Raw genomic sequence first — 4235 nt, 5'->3', positions numbered from 1 at the left:
GTTTCATGTATTTGCATGGCAACATTTTTTTTGCCAGGATGATGGCAATTTTTAGTAAATGACCATGGAAAATTAAATTTACGATGCATGGCAAATTTTATTAATTAAACATGGCAGGAAATCTTTATTAAATGATAGTGGCAAATTTTATTAAATGACCATGGCAATTTAAGTTTCGATAAATCTATCTTGAAAAAAGGGGCACTACTAGTAATCGAACACACAACCTGAGGGTTGAGGCCACAACTCGCTACCAGTTGAGCTAAGTTTCTGTTTTGCATTTTTAAATAGATTAGGTGTCTTTTATAACTTGCTAAATGAGTGGAAAAGAAGAACAACAATGCCTATTTTGACGAGTGGACAAAACCATCTGATTGATAACCCACAAGTATACGGGATCGCAACAGTTTTCGAGAGTAGAGTATTCAATCCAAATTTATTGATTCGACACAAAGGGAGCCAAAGAATATTCTCAAGTATTAACAGTTGAGTTGTTAATTCAACCGCACCTGAAAGATTTAATATCTGCAGCAAAGTATTCAGTAGCAAAGTAATATGGAAGTAGTGGTAATGGTGGCAAAAGTAACAGTAGTAGTTTTTGTAGTGATTGTAACAATGACAATGGAAAAGTAACTAAGCAAAGATCAATATGTGAAAAGCTCATAGACAATGGATCAGTGATGGATAATTATGTCGGATGCGATTCCGCATATAACAGTTATAACATAGGGTGACACAGAACTAGCTTCAGTTCATCAATGTAATGTAGGCATGTATTCTGAATATAATCATATATGCTTATGGAAAAGAACTTGCATGCCATCGTCCTACCCTCCCGTGGCAACGGGGTCCTATTGGAAACTAAGGGATATTAATGCCTCCTTTTAATAGAGTACCAGAACAAATCATTAACACTTAGTGAATACATGAACTCCTCAAACTATGGTCATCACCGAGAGTGGTCCCGATTATTGTCACTTCGGGGTTACCGGATCATAACACATAGTAGGTGACTATTGACTTGCAAAATAGGATCAAGAACTCACATATATTCATGAAAACATAATAGGTTCAGATCTGAAATCATGGCACTCGGGCCTTAGTGACAAGCGTTAAGCATGGCAAAGTCATAGCAACATCAATATCAGAATATAATGGATACTAGGGATCAAACCCTAACAAAACTAACTTGATTACATGATAAATCTCATCCAAGCCATCATCGTCCAACAAGCCTACGATGGAATTACTCACGCACGGTGGTGAGCATCATGAAATTGGTGATGAAGGAAGGTTGATGATGACGATGGCGACGGATTCCCCTCTTCGGAGCCCCGAACAGACTCCAGATCAGCCCTCCCGAGAGAGATTAGGGCTTTGCGGCGGCTCCGTATAATAAAACGCGATAAATCCTTCTCTCTGATTTTTTTTTCTTTCCGAACGTGAATATATAGAGTTGGAGTTGACGTCGGTGGAGCCTCAGGAGGCCCACGAGGCAGGGAGGCACGCCCCGGGGGGCGCCCTGCACCCTCGTGGACAGGGTGTGGGCCCCCTGGTGTTGATTCTTTCGCCAGTATTTTTTATTTATTCCAAAACGTGTCTCCGTTGATTTTCAGGTCATTCCGAGAACTTTTATTTCTGCGTAAAAATAACACCATGGCAATTCTGCTGAAAACATCGTCAGTCCGGGTTAGTTCCATTCAAATCATGCAAGTTAGAGTCCAAAACAAGGTCAAAAGTGTTTGGAAAAGTAGATACGATGGATATGTATCAACTCCCCCATGCTTAAACCTTTGCTTGTCCTCAAGCAATTCAGTTGACAAACTGAAAGTGATAATTTTTTTTTACAAACTCTGATTGATCTTGTTGTTGTAAATATGTAAAGCCAACATTCAAGTTCTCAAGAAAGATTATGAACTAACCATATTCACAATACCATTTAAGTCTCATGTTTACTCATATCAATGGCATAATCAACTAGCGAGTAATAATAATAAATCTCGGATGACAACACTTTCTCAAAACAATCATAATATGATATAACAAGATGGTATCTCGCTAGCCCTTTTTGAGACCGCAAAATATAAATGGAGAGCACCTCTGAAGCTCAAGGACTGACTAAACATTGTAATTCATGGTAAAAGAGTTCCAGTCATAGTCATACTCAATGTAAATTAATAGTAATGCATGCACATGACAGCGGTGCTTCTAACTGGTGCTTTTTAATAAAAGAATGATGACTCAACATAAAAGTACATAAATAGGCCCTTCTCAGAGGGAAGAAGAGATTTTTAGAGGTTCCTGTCGGATGTGGGGTTCCGGCAAACACTTAAGGTTCGAACACTGGGGTGCGCACGAAGTCTTTCCCTCCCACGAATCTACGCCCTGACTCGCTAAGATCTCACGGACAAACTCGACGAACTCGCAACACGGAAATACACGAGATTTATACTGGTTTGGGCCACCGTTGTGGTGTAATACTCTACTCCAGTGTGGTGGTGGTGGATTGCCTCTTAGGCTGATGGTGAACAGTATAGGGGGAAGAACAGCCTCCTGAGGTTGAGGTGTTCTTGTGCTTGGCTAACTTGTGCGGGTGAGAGTGATCTCTCTCTCTTCTGCGGTGGTGGCTAGCTCTACTTATATAGGCCCTGATCCTCTTCTCAAATATTGAGCTGGAAGGGAGCCAACAACGGCGGGCAAATTTGAAGGGGGACAACTAGTACAAGCTATCCTGACAAAAGTGGTCTTCGCCTGCGAAAGGCTCTGGTGGTGATGCCGTATTGGGCTCCACGATGACCTCCATCTTGCCGTCCTTCTGGTCTTGGTCTCGTTGCAACAATATGGCAACCTATGCCTAATGCCTCGATACTCTTCGCCTGCGCCTTCTTCCTTAGCACCAAAGAGGAAACAAGGACGCTGCACGCGCTGGCGCCCGCCTGGTGTCGATCGTCATGGCTCACGTCATGAGAGCCTCATGAGGTTTGCCCCGCCTTGATATCTCCACTCCTCGTGAGCTTGCCTGACTAGGCCACTCCCGAGGAGGTCTTGCGTCGTCCGCCTTGCGAGGTTTGGCCCCTCGCGAGGGTCTTGGATGCCTTGTTGGTGAAGATGGGTCGTACAGCCTGCTGGCCTAGCCACGCCGTGAGCCACAGGCAGGCAAGTCTGGGGACCCCCGTTCCCAGAACGCCGACAGTAGCCCCCGGGCCCAAGGTGCGCTCGGGCTTGGCTTCGCGGCGAAGCCAAGAGTCAAGTACGGAGCATCGCGGGCCCCAAAAGCCTGCGGCCTCGGTTGACGCGTGGCGGTTGATTGGACGTGGGCGTCTCCGCTTCCCCATGTTGCCTCGACAACTGCTTGAACTGACAAAAGGCTGGCGCGGGCAGCACTTGCCTTCATTTCTTCTTTCTTGCCTTGCTCCAGATCCCCTTTCTTGCTCTTCGCCGCCGCTACCTCCAGATCCGCTCCAATCTCATCCTGCATCTGCGATCCATGGCACCACACAAGGTCAAGACTTCCTCAGCACCGGCTTGGTATGAGCCAGCCCTCGAGGCGCCCACCGTCACGGAGAAGAGCCTCGCCTCCGTGCGCCTGCTGACGGCAGGCGAGAGCAATGAGTGGGGGGAGACCGAGTGTAACGCCCCGAGACCGATGTGCCAGGTGTCCTCCAGTTATTCGCTGTTGTTGCCTTGTCATTGTTTGCGTGTCATGCATCTCATATCATGTCATCATGTGCATTGCATTTGCATACATGTTCGCCTCATGCATCCGAGCATTTTCCCCGTTGTCCGTTTTGCAATCCGGCGCTCCTATGTCATCCGGTGTCCCTTTCTACCTCTTTTCGTGTGCGGGCGTTAAATATTTTCGGATTGGACCGAGACTTATCATGCGGCCTTGGTTTACTACCGGTAGACCGCCTGTCACGTTTTGTGCCATTTGGACTTCGTTTGATACTCCAACGGTTAACCGAGGGAGCGAAAAGGCCTCGTGTGTGTTGCAGCCCAACACCCTTCCAATTTGGCCCCAAACCCACCTAAACCCTCTCCATCACCTAGAGCGTTCGATCACGATCGCGTGCCGCAAACCGCACTTCATTTGGAGCCTCCCAGCTCCTTCTATGTATAAATAGGCCTTCCCCGTGCAAATCTCAGATCAAATCCACCCCTAACCCTAGTCTTCCCCTTCCTCCGCGCGCCGGACATGTCCGGCCGGTGCAGGACGCGTCCGACCGCTCCCCGCC

The sequence above is a fragment of the Triticum urartu genome, unplaced genomic scaffold (assembly GCF_003073215.2).
Source record: "Triticum urartu cultivar G1812 unplaced genomic scaffold, Tu2.1 TuUngrouped_contig_5448, whole genome shotgun sequence".
In the NCBI taxonomy this organism is placed as follows: domain Eukaryota; kingdom Viridiplantae; phylum Streptophyta; class Magnoliopsida; order Poales; family Poaceae; genus Triticum; species Triticum urartu.
The sequence above is the reverse complement of the archived record's forward strand: the minus strand, read 5'-3'. Positions refer to the sequence as shown.